The following is a 13,670-nucleotide window of genomic DNA, read 5'->3' as shown; positions in this document are numbered from 1 at the left end:
TGTAATACCGCGTGTGCTACTTTTTAATGAAACCACGTGTGCTACTTTTTAACAAAACGAGAAGTGTGATGTTTTCACAGAGATAGTTTCGTCAACATTTTAAAACTCGGTGGTCGCCCTCATTTAAAACAATATATAGACTTTACGAAGCATTTACTAATGATGGACTGCGCGGAGTGGCCGCACGGTTTGAGGCATCATGTCACTGATTGCGTTGCCCCTCCCGCCGGAGGTTCGAGTCCTCCCTCGGGCATGGATGTATGTGCTGTTCTTAGCATAAGTTAGTATAAGCAGTGTGTAAGTCTAGGGACCGATAACCTCATCAGTTTGGTCCCTTGGGAATTCACACACATTTTAACATTTTGAACTAATTATGGTTGTATCCGTACAAAATAACGTTGCTGTGTAAATCAACGACGGACAACAAACGTCGAAGAATAACATTCGCCGAATGTGCTGTGAATCACTGTGTACTGTTGAACAATGTTAGATTTTCAATTGAGGGGCATTTTCACCTTGATGCCAATTGTTAATAAACAAAATGTACGCTTTTGGGCTTCCGTGAATCCAAACGAGCTTCATGAAAAGGTGCAGCACACTCCAAGAATTACTGTATGAGGCACTATCTCAAATCATGAGGTGGTAACAGGGCCATTTTGTTTTAAAGACGCAGTGAACAGTGAACGTTATCTAAATATGTTGCGTAATAGTGTTGTTTCTTAGCTTCTTGAAGAAGGATTTCAATTAGAAATTCCACACAGGAGGCAGCCACACCACACACAGCTAATGCTGTCTTCCACTTCTTCCATAACATTGTTAAGGTAAATGACATTTCAGACAGATTTCCTAATCGTCTCGCTTGTGGACAAAACTGGCCCCCGAACAGTTCCGATCTGAATCCATGTGATTTTCTTTCTTTGGAGATTTCTAAAGGAAAAGATTTTCTCTAAGCTTCCTCATACAGTGATGGAACAGCGAGTGCTGATAACTGAGGCGTGCAACGAAATAACAGAAGATAGGTGTCAGCGAGTAATTCATAGCATAAGAGGTTGTGTTGAAGAAGTTGGTAGAGGTGATGGTCGTCATACTGAACACGTCTTAAGCAGAACATAATCTTGAGGTATACTGTTAACACGTTGTACGTTACATTAATGCATTTCGACTGAAAGAGATAACTTTGTACAGAAATAAAGTGTTGGGATTGTTTCGTGTGCCACGCTATACGTAACTTCCGCTAGCTACTTTTCTGTTGTACGCTTCATTTATGCAGTCGATCCATTTTACGAAAGGGATTAAAAAAAATTACTGAAAGCGTTTATATTTTTAAATCTACAAATTTCCAAGTTTCTCAGCTGACTTTCTGATAATAAAGGAGAATGGCCTGGAATTCTAGAAGTTACAAGCTACGTTTAACGCAGGGGTACTTTCCATTTGGTATGGGAAGGCTGGTCTACTTCCTTTGGCTTGCAGACTGATCGCCTGCAAAGAACGTACAGCCAGGAGAAGGAGCATTCCTTTTAACTGTCTTTCGGGGTGCGCCCAATCAGCCAACACAAAACCCAGCCCCTAAGCGAATAAATCTACGATTCGGCCGGGAACCGAACCCGGGCCTCCTACACTTAGCCATCTGCTGCGCTGACCGTGCAGCTGCCGAGCCGGAGAACGCGCATCTTCACCGCCTGACTGTAGCTCCTATCAACAACAAATCCGCTACGTATTCCGAGTCCACTGAAGGGGCAAATCACAGGGAGTCGAGTAAGCCGAGACATAAAGGGAAAGACCCTCTCCTAACAGAAAAGGCTGACCCCCTGAACGTAGTAGCAAACAACAGAAAGAAATAGGATTCGCTTTATTTAAACGCTCGCTCTGACAAAGTCTGCAGACCTGTATTTACAATCCTAACGCTAAATGAAATATTGATAATGGTGAATACAGAACACGATTTTATTTCATGTAAACTATGACGCTTTCGAAGTTGCAGTTGTCAGTGTCCATGGCTATTCTTGAATTAATTGCATGTCGCATGCACTTCTAAAATTTTCAGTCAACTGCTGAGGTCATCTGTCCCTAGGCTTTCATACTTTTTGATCTAACTTAAACTAACTTACGCTGAGGACAATACGCATACCAACGCACGAGGGAGGACTCTAACCTCCGACTGGGAGAGCCGCGCGAACCGTGGCAAATCGCCCCAGACCGAGCGGCTGGGATTGGTGAGACGGTGGGAGGAAGGGAGGGGGTGCAGGAAGAGCTGGCAACAAACTGCGACAAAAGACGGCCTACAACACCGATTACTAAACGTTACTTGTTTTTAAGTTTAATAGTTTCCGGACAAATAGCTGTAGGAATTTTTATTCTAGTTTCTCCAGTAGGAATATAGGACACTTTTTTAACCGCTCTCTCTCTCAATATTTCAAAACATTTCGCTTCATTCTCCACGTCTTTAGTACCGGGAGAAAGAGCCAGCAGCTGAGCATGTCATCAGCCACAAATTCTGATATTCTCTGAATACATGTTTGTTCTGTATCTGGTTTACACGAATAAATTTAGTATCTGTGTTCCTTCTAGCTGCCTCGCACTTTATTATGATTTGTTAATATTGTTCTTCTATCATTCTTTCTCATTCCTCCCGTCTTTGAATGACAGAGTAAGTGAATACGTCTCTCTAGTGGGTTTTCATAATGTTTGGTAGCCGGAAAAATTCTCGTTTGCTCCGTGGCAGTTTAGCCAACTCTTGGACAGGCTTAGAACGAGGCAATGAGGTTTGGTTCGTTCTGGTCGAAGCGCTATTGTGTCTAAGATGGCAGGGTGCGGAAAGGGTTTTCTCTGAGCACTTCTGCGCCCTGTGTGGAACCCGATTTTGCTAGTATGCTCTTCACTCGTTCCATGGATTTTGGTGAGCGAGGTCGCTTGTCGGACCGCGTTTGCTGTGGTTGAATATGGTACTAAGTTTATGTGTCAGTCTAGCCAAAGTCTTAATCTACTTCGTTTACAACTTCAGATCTTATAATGATGCGTAATATTTTATTCCATAAAGGGAGTGGTGCAGTTACTGTAATAGTTCGATTTTATGGGTAGTTACTTTGCTCAGCCGGAACTTAGGAATATGGGTGCGTGGCGTATCAACTATGCTAGCTGTCAGTTAGCATTCGTGTTTCTCAATGGCGATGTTTGTGTGGTTGCGTTTCTTATATTCTTAAGTCGTCTGTCTCGTCAGTTTCATTTATATTCTGTAATTTCTCTCCCTTAGTACGTGTACCTTTGTTTGTTCTATCCGACGTGCTAGTATATGGTTCAAAAAGCCTTGAGTTCTCGGGGTCTGTTTCCTCTTGACATTACCTTGCGGCAATTTCCTTATGTGGATAATTCTTTCACCGGAATGAACGACTTTCAGAATTTTCATATTTACTCTTGGTTTAGCTTTGTGAGGCTTGGGCCGATTTGTGTTTGGTTTATCTGTATTTCTGTATCTCTCTATTTCCGATCTTAATAACATTTCGTGTCGTACTGTCCACTTCCTTCTTCGGTATGAAATTTCGGTGTTAATCGTTGAAGAGTTAGGCCGATGAAGCAAACCTCTGCTGACTATATTTGTTCGTGGGACATGTGGTAATTCTTCTAGTTTATTTTCTTTCTTCTGTTTGGTGTGAGTATGGATGTGAAGGGCGTGTGTGTTTCCCTTAGAATAAAATTATTCCCATTTTACGGGCATCCAGTGATTTACAAGACCATCAGACAAGGTATTTGGACAATTTTTGCACTCACTTGGCTATACAAAGCAGGCGCCAGTCACCATTAGGCTTTTATGTAAAATTATTATGTTTCTCTAATTATCTGCATAGAACAAATGTTCAGTCCTGTTTGAATTGATTTTCGCTGTTACTGCTAGTGATTAATCCTAAACATCCCAATCTCTGTTTCACTGGATACAACCTACACCATTTTCTTTTGTGCATTGTATACAGGCCATTCATTTATTTCCTTATTAAGTAAAGATTCATTTTATAGTGTGTTCAATCTAGGAACAGACTGACTGTTTGATTAACGATAGATTTAAGCTGTGACTGGTCTACTCTCAGCCCAAGGACAAGTATTTGAATGTGCACTATCCTTTGATTAGAGAGAGAATGACATGCTGATGGAGATACTTCTAAATAATAGCGAGGTTCAGCTACCAAATGCACCACTGTCTGAGTTCAGTCGATTATTCTGAATTGAATCAATTAACCAGTCGATTGTTATGGAAACCAATATTATATACCAACGACAATCTTTTAATAGCACCCTGTATTAAATCTGCATTGAGTTAAATCTTTATTAAATATATTTGTAACATACAGGGTGCACCGACACTGTCTGTTCCAATTAATAAAGGTCGTACAAAACCTCAAAACAAATATATTTAGTTACCAGAATGAAAAATCGTCCTATCATTGCACAAAGAAAGGCGAATATGTCCCGGCCAGTGTTATGGATGTAAAAGATGGGAACTAGCTTTCCTACTTAACTGACAGCTTCAGGGGTAATTAAATGAAAACATCTGGACATACCCGCGATTTTTTACTTGTTAGTAATACTCGCGCTTGTTTTACGTTTTAATAATATTCGAACTTCTTCATTTGTCTCTATTAGTACCATGTCATTAATAATGATGTGTCGTGTCAAGCAAAGTAATATGATACTTGATGTCATGTCGTATAAAATAAGATATGCATCATGTCATCCCACATGGCATTTACCGTTTCGTGCAACATGACATAATGTTTCATTAAAGTTTAGGATGCATGCGTGCCCACTCTGGGATACTTCTTATTACAGATTCACCCTCACTCTTGTATACTTCCTATTGTAGATGCATCCGACTGTCTACAAACACATTAATTTGTATCTATTTGTTCTTACACCCCTCCGCCATACTTGTAAAGGGGGTGAGTTTGGGGAAGAAATGTTCTCCTTGGGGGAAAAAGCAACCACCCTCCCCCAGTAAGAAACCGAAAAATTCTTTTAGTATCCCCGAGCAACAAAACCACGCCCAGAAATTTTATAACCACCGAAAAGATTTTTTAGTTATTACATGTATGCTCTTCAGCCATATGTTATTATATATTGTTTACTATAGCTGGCGAATCTTCTGGATTTGGACATGGGATCAGGAACTTTAGCCTATAAATTGCGAGATGCACGTGTGCCAACACCTTGTAGCTAAGGGAGCTCACTACGCTGGGGAAGTAGGGTTACCTCGTAAAAAAGCGCAAACATGTTCAGGTTTTAATTTAAATGTCTTTGAAGCTGCTAGATAAGTCGAGAAGCTAGTTCCTTTCTTTTGCGTCTCTATCCCTGTGCGGGACGTATTCGCCTTTTCTTTTACTACGATAGGAGCATTTTTCATTCTAGATCCCAACTTCTGCTATATCACAATTTTGACATTAGGCCACTATAGCTTGGCAATTGATGTAGATTTTTGTTTACTCGGTTGACGAATGATCCGGAATAGGTTTTTTCATTGTCTATCGAATCATGTTAATTGAGTTGGGCATTGTTAGTCTGGCAGCTCTACGGTTATCTGGCTGGTATGGTTGAATCTGACCAGTATAACCTAATGTGTCCTCGAAGCACACAAGCCTGAGCACCACGTCAAGGTCACATACCCATGGGAAGTTTTTTTTTACCTTTTTACTTTTAATGTTTTATATTTTTATTATTTTGTTGGTATTACGTTTTATGTTTTTTAATTTTTTTAAAAATTATGTTTACTTTATTTTAAAATTTTTATGTTTTATAGTTGCAGACGTTCTATTCATATATGCGTGAGAATGTATACACAAACATATGAAAAATAACTATAAATATTAAAGTAGTGTACAAAATAACAGCAATCATAAATACGATACCGAACTAAATATTAAATACTGTGCGAAGCTTATGATAATAATAAACTTACGATGCGAACAAAAATGTAGAATGATTGTAAAAAAAAAAAAAAAAAAAAAAAGACGTGATTACATCGTTTAAGTGTAGTATCCATTTCGAGAAAGGAAATCGTGCGAATCTCTCCGTTTCGATATAGTGTTAAAACAGTTACTTGCCAAATGGCCTCTGAAATGCAAGAGGCTTCCGCTTAATTTAACAGCTGCATGAGAATATTCATTATTGTGCTTCTTGAAAGTAGTTGCAAAGTAGCCCACAAGAACCATGCCATCAACCACGCGATGAAGCAGTAAGAAATAACACACAGACGAAGTTACAATCAGTCGTTATATTATGTGAAAGTATCTTTATAGTGAATGACGAATTGCCGGCAACAATGCACTAGGATGGGCTGGCTCTATGACATCCAATGATCTGACGAACAGCAGGAAGAAGCATCCTAAGACAATTTAGTTAATTTGACTAACTGACAATTCATTTGACCGTTTTATTAGTTGAGAATTTAATCCGTTGACCAAATAACTGCTGGATCAAAATATGTCCAACTTTTGGGAACCCTACCGATCTGTGGTTAAACCTGATGTACCTATCAGTCGAGAGAGAGTATGTTTTCGAAATATTTGAAAATGTTCCGAATTATTTTGTAAATGAAACGTTGCATCTGAAACAGAACAAGAAAGAAGGTGGCTGTGTAATGAATCATGCACTACGTGAACGCTGAACGATTCCCCGCTAAACATAATAAACCATTCAAAAGCATACAGCTCGCTATCATCTCTTATCTTAAAATTCTTGTCATTGTTTATTTAAGGTGTGCAATAATAAAAACTAAAAATTAAGAAACCGCCTCTAGAAAAAGTGACGTGAATAATTTTGGCACGAAATGTTTGTCCGAAATTAAATTTTCTACAAGACAGCATTCTATTTTCTGAGGAAAACGTGGTAAAACATTTTGTATTGATTACAAATAAGGTGATCTTTTTTCGGATAGTTATTTTTTTTAACAGTTTTCGGGTTAACTTAATTTTCTACATGATCATCGATAAATCTTTAAATGCTTGATCAAACAGTGTATCGTTTTATACAGGGCTAGGGATAATTCCGGTTTGGTACGTTCATTGCTTTGCACACCCAAAGGTTTCTGGATAGTTGTAAGCCACTGATAATTAAAATTTTTAACTTACAAACAACGAAACGATAATCAACTCTAATGACAAGTTTTTTAAATTATATCCTAATGCAACGCTTAAAATGCAACGCATTTCTACCAAACACAGTTTCATGCGCAAACTCGTGATTTTTCGTAAGCATAAACCCAAACAATGAAAGATTTTTGCAAATGCTTCTTATAATTACCGTAAGAATATTTTTTTGTCGTCATCTGTATCACTTTAAACCGTCTCAGCAAGTGCGATTCCCGTAAAACGGGATTTTATGTGCATTTAATGTGCAGCTTCAGATCGCTATATCGTGGCAACGGATGATGCTTTCACAAATCAGGAAGACAATTAATTACATTTATTTGTCTAGCTTCTTACAAAATTTGAATCGATTCGTACAAGTTTGAAACATAGACGTGGTGCACGTAAAAATACTCATAAAAAAACGTGATCTTTAGACGTAAAATTCGAATGAAGCTAGATTTTCGAAAACGAGTTTTCAATTCTATCGTAAGGATGCATTTTTCGTTTATCTGACTCACTTTATACCTTTTGCGCGCATTCAGTTCACATAAGAACGAATTTTACATGCTACATAAAGCTCGACTTTAAACCATCGTATCTCGACAACAGATGAAAATTATTGGATGAAAAAAGGCGTTTTGACTTTATCCATTTATGTACCTTCCTGCGACGTTTGGAGCGATTCGTACGAGTCTAAAATATAGAAGTGGTGCTTCAAGGACTCCCAGAGAAACTTATTTTTGCATGTTATAACCAAATGAAGGAAGATATTTTCTAACTGTCCAGAGTAATTTAAGGGCGACTTTTTGCACGTAGAATTCGAACGCTGCACATACAAATGGTGCCATTAGGTTAGCATAAATTTTAACTCAGTTAAAATATTTTGCAAACGGAATCAATCGATTCGCACAATTTGGGCGCCAGGTCCGGTTCGTCGTCCAACCGTTGCTTAATATACTGTACTATTGCTACAGTAAGACAGATATTGGAATGACTATACAAATGACCGCTGGTCAGGGCTAAACCGAAAACTGTTTACTCCATGTTCCTAGGTCAAATATGAACGCAGCATCAAGACCCTCCCACCCAAACAGCTATACTGCGCGCGGTCTTTCCAGATATATTTGTTATATGGTCCCTGGCGGCAATTTCTGATGCTAGGGACCGATTTACACAGAAAGTAGTTTAGCATTCTAATTACAGCAGTGGCACTCTCAGGAACTGCTCGAATGTACGACCATTGGCCGGTATGCACGCAGTCCATCGTCGAACCATTGATTCTCGCGTTCGTTCAAAGATTTCTGACATGTCCACAGTGGTACCAGCAGCGTCGTTAACTCTAGCTACGAAGTATTTTTGTGTTTCCAGAACGGTTTCATGTAACAGCTGTTTCATATACCCCCAGAGGAAGAAATCCAGACACTTGAGATCAGGTGACCTGGGAGACGAGGCCACAGGGTCATCTCGACTCCTGAATGTGGCTCTTAGACGATTCCTCACAGCAATGCTAAAACTGGTTGGCGCCCCATAGTGCCGCAAGTATATCTACTACCTAACATTCAGAGGTACATCCTCCAGTAGCTGTGGCAACAAACGTTTCAGGAAGATGTGAAAAAGAAATTGCTCTGAGCACTATGGGACTTAACATCCGAGGTCATCAGTCCCCTAGACTTAGAAGTACTTAAACCTAACTAACCTAAAGATATCACACACATCCAGCCCGAGGCAGGATTCGAACCTGCGACCGTAGCAGAAGCGTTGTTCCGGACTGGAGCGCAAGATGTGATATCTCCATCCTTTGAGGCGGAATGGTATTATGTATGGTCCAATCAACCTATCACCGAGAATACCAGCCCGCATATTAACACCGAATCGCTGTAGATGTGCCAAAACATGCGAATTATGGATACAGAAAGAACCTTCACGAGTAAAAAATGGGCCATCGGTGTACAGAACCTCGTCCAGAAGTAAGCGGTACAGAGCAGTCTGTTGTAAAAATCACTGTGCGGACTGCATGCGTTGGAGAAATCTTCAGCTGGGGCTGCAGGATGAAGCTGCTGATTATGTAATACGTTCCACACAAGGCTATGTCTGACGCCAAGGATGTGTGCAATATGTCGTGTACTTGTAGATGGAATGTCTTCATCATGTCGCAGAATCTTGTATTTCGTTTCGGGAGTTCGCACTGTTCGATCCCAATTTGTATCAGACATACTTTCACGAAAAGTACCTGTTTCACGTACAGACGCTGCAGACGTCTGTGTGTTTGGTGTTGTGGTACCCGTCGCTCGGGAAAGCGCTGTCGACACTCTCTCACTGTATCTCGTCCATTTTAGTTCTCAGGCCCGTGTACCAGATGCGTGTCAGCAATTTCGCCGGCCGAAGTGGCCGTGCGGTTAAAGGCGCTACAGTCTGGAACCGCAAGACCGCTACGGTCGCAGGTTCGAATCCTGCCTCGGGCATGGATGTGTGTGATGTCCTTAGGTTAGTTAGGTTTAACTAGTTCGAAGTTCTAGGGGACTAATGACCTCAGCAGTTGAGTCCCATAGTGCTCAGAGCCATTTGTGTCAGCAATTTCAGCGTATGTAAACCGCTCCATGTTTGCTGTGGCTGTTACAGAGCTGTAATGGCTGCGACTGAATCCGTGTGTTTACAAGGAAGCCACCGTTGTTGTCACAAGTTGGTGATACTTGCGAATGAATCGGTGTGTTCCCAAACAGACCTCAGAGCCAACCATCTGTACACAGAGCAGTTTTGAATGTCAGTGTACACTCCCAGTCAGCGACGCCGACACAGCAGCTTACGTCAGAACCATAAACAGAATTTTCCCTGACATTACAAGTCGACTTCAGAGGCCAAATGTTCCTTATCGAAATATATGCTTTCTATGTTCTCTACCTCTTGTATTAATTTGAACCAATAGTTTCGGGAAACCCTATATACATAACGTGCATAAATTACATATATTATTTATAATGTACATTGTTGTTGTTGTGGTCTTCAGTCCTGAGGCTGGTTTGATGCAGTTGCTACTCTATCCTGTGCAAGCCTCTTCATCTCCCAGTAACTAACGCAACCTACATCCTTCTGAATCTGCTTAGTGTATTCATCTCTTGGTCTCCCTCTACGATTTTTACCCTCCACGCTGCCCTCCAATACTAAATTGGTGATCCCTTGATGCCTCACAACATGTCCTACCAACCGAAACTTCTCTTCTCCCCAATCCTATTCAATACTTCCTCATTAGTTATGTGCTCTACCCATCTAATCTTCAGCATTCTTCTGTAGCACCACATTTCAAAAGCTTCTATTCTCTTCTTGTCCAAACTATTTATCGTCCATGTTTCACTTCCATACGTGGCTACACTCCATACAAATACTTTCAGAAATGACTTCCTGTCACTTAAATCTATTCTCGATGTTAACAAATTTCTCTTCTTCAGAAACGCTTTCCTTGCCGTTGCCAGTCTACATTTTATATCCTCTCTACTTCGACCATCATCAGTTATTTTGCTCCCCAAATAGCAAAACTCCTTTACTGCTTTAAGTGTCTCATTTCCTAATCTAATTCCCTCAGCATTACTCGACTTAATTCGACTACATTCCATTATCCTCGTTTTGCTTTTGTTGATGTTCATATTATATCCTCCTTTCAAGACACTATCCATTCCGTTCAACTGCTCTTCCAAGTCCTTTGCTGTCTCTGACAGAATTACAATGTCGTCGGCGAACCTTAAAGTTTTTATTTCTTCTCCATGGATTTTAATACCTACTCCGAATTTTTCTTTTGTTTCCTTTACTGCTTGCTCAATATACAGATTGAATAACATCGGGGATAGGATAAAGCCCTGTCTCACTCCCTTCCCAACCACTGCTTCCCTTTCATGCCGCTCGATTCTTATAACTGCCACCTGGTTTCTGTACAAATTGTAAATAGCCTTTCGCTCCCTGTATTTTACCCCTGCCACCTTCAGAATTTGAATGAGAGTATTATAATGCACGTATATTGTTCAGTGTTTATCTGTTGCGACCTTCCATTCACACTGACGAGCCAAAACATTATGACCACTGCCCACCTCGTCGTTGGATGCCGCCTGGCGGCGTTGAGCGCACGTGACGCGGTAAAGAAGGTATGTAAAGGAAGCAGACACGGACAGGGCATCACGGTAGCGAAGGTATGGATTGCAAATCGGGAAACCTATTGAGATAAGCGACTTTGACCTAGGGAAGTTTCTTAGAGCCGGTGAACAAGTATATCGAAAACAGCGAAACTGGTCGAATGTGCACGTGCTACTGACGTGAGCATCTACGGAAAGAGTTAGGTCAGTGAAACAACCACTAGGAGCTAAATGATTGGACTTCCATGACTCTTCACAGAACGTGGGATTCGGAGCCTTGTCTGCTCTGTAAAGTAGAATAGCTGATGATCTGTTGAATCCCTACCGAAAGAGCACAATGCTGGTCCATGCACAAGTGTTCATAGTACAATGTTGAACATGGAGCTAGAATCGCGCCAGCAAACATGAAGTTGTAACATTTGATGGGAGTGACACTTGCATGGAACCTGGGGCTTTTGCCTGGCTAACCGGCTATCCACAGGTACAGGCACACTAGTGCAAGCTGGCTGGCGCTCACACCACACAGTGAGCAGCCATGTCTCGACGAAACTTTATTTTTAAGACTGTTGTATTAATGAAAACTGACAATGATATTCTACATAATGAGAACTGACAGTGAAATTCAACATTTCTCTTACTGCACTACTGGCCATTAAAATTGCTACACCACAAAGATGACGTGCTACAGACGCGAAATTTAACCGACAGGATGACGATGCTGTGATAAGCAAATGATTAGCTTTTCAGAGCATTCACACAAGGTTGGCGCTGGTGGCGACATCTACAACGTGCTGACATGATGAAAGTTTCAAACCGATTGCTCATCCACAAACAGCGGTTGACCCGCGTTACCTGGTGAAACATTGTTGTGATGCCTCGTGTAAGGAGGAGAAATGAGTACCATCACGTTTCCGACTTTGATAAAGGTCGTATTGTAGCCTATCGCGATTGCGGTTTATCGTATCGCGACATTGCTGCTCGCATTGGTCGAGATCCAATGACTGTTAGCAGAATATGGAATCGGTGGGTTCAGGAGGGTAATACGGAACGCCGTGCTGGATCCCAACAGCCTCGTATCACTATCAGTCGAGATGACAGGCATCTTATCCGCATGGCTGTAACGGATCGTGCAGCCACGTCTCGATCCCTGAGTCAACAGAAGGGGACGTTCGCAAGACAAGAACCATCTGCACGAAGAGTTCGACGTTTGCAGCAGAATGGACTATCAGGTCGGCGACCATGGCTGCGGTTACCCTTGACGCTGCATCACAGACAGGAGCGCTTGTGATGGTGTGCTCAACGACGAACCTGGATGCACGAATGGCAGAACGCAATTTTTTCGGATGAATCCAGGTTCTGTTTACAGCATCATGATGGTCGCATCCGTGTTTGACGACATCGCGGTAAAAGCACATCGGAAGCGTGTATTCGTCATCGCCATACTGGCGTATCACCCGGCGTGATGGTATGGGGTGCCATTGGTTACACTTCTCGGTCACCTCTTGTTCGCATTGACGGCACTTTGAACAGTGGACGTTACATTTCAGATGTGTTACGACCCGTGGTTCTAACCTTCATTCTATCCCTTTGAAACCCTACATTTCAGCAGGATAATGCACGACCGCATTTTGCAGGTCCTGTACGGGCCTTTCTGGATACAGAAAATGTTCGACTACTGCCCTGGCCAGCACATTCTCCAGATCTCTCACCAATTGAAAACGTCTGGTCAATGGTGGCCGAGCAACTGGCTCGTCACAATACGCCAGTCGCTACTCTTGATGAACTGTGGTATCGTGTTGAAGCTGCATTAGCAGCTGTACATGTACACGCCTTCCAAGCTCTGTTTGACTCAATGCCCAGGCATATCAAGGCCTTTATTCCGGCCAGAGGTGGTTTATCTGGGTACTGATTTCTCAGAATCTATGCACCCAAATCACATATCAGTTCTAGTATAATATATTTTTCCAATGAATACCCGTTTATCATCTGCACTTCTTCATGGTGTAGCAACTTTAATGGCCAGTAGTGTATATCGTTGATGCGAAGAACGTGGCGCAGCTAAATAAGAAACATGGTGTTTATTACGACTGTTGCAGCCCTATAACGACTCCCTTTTTGGGACGTAATCTAAATTGACAAATTTATGTTTCGTTACCATTTTAATAAAACGTTAACCACAAAAATACAGAATGTCAATGGATATCACTTATTTTGCTTTTTACAAAAGGTCATGTACCACGTTTCGATTAATACTAATTCGTAGACAAGCACGTAAGTTGAAGTCTACCACTGAGCTTCTGTGGGTGGATTACATTCCCTTCATTGCGTAAAAAAGCGGCATGTATGTGTAAGTTTAAACATCGACATAATCGTTGCTGCAGACTTGTAAAGCCAAGAAAATTAACATTACCGGCCAGAATGGCCGAGCGGTTCTTGGCGC

General features: G+C 41.3%; 1 protein-coding gene across 3 annotated transcripts in view; it reads right to left on the bottom strand.

The window, feature by feature from the left end:
* LOC126469589 (paired mesoderm homeobox protein 2-like) overlaps positions 1–13,670 on the bottom strand; it is a 587,427-nt gene that overhangs the window by 384,044 nt on the left and 189,713 nt on the right. The window lies entirely within an intron of this gene.

This window comes from Schistocerca serialis, chromosome 3, assembly GCF_023864345.2.
Source record: "Schistocerca serialis cubense isolate TAMUIC-IGC-003099 chromosome 3, iqSchSeri2.2, whole genome shotgun sequence".
Lineage (NCBI taxonomy): Eukaryota > Metazoa > Arthropoda > Insecta > Orthoptera > Acrididae > Schistocerca > Schistocerca serialis.
This window is presented reverse-complemented; position numbering and strand designations above follow the sequence as displayed.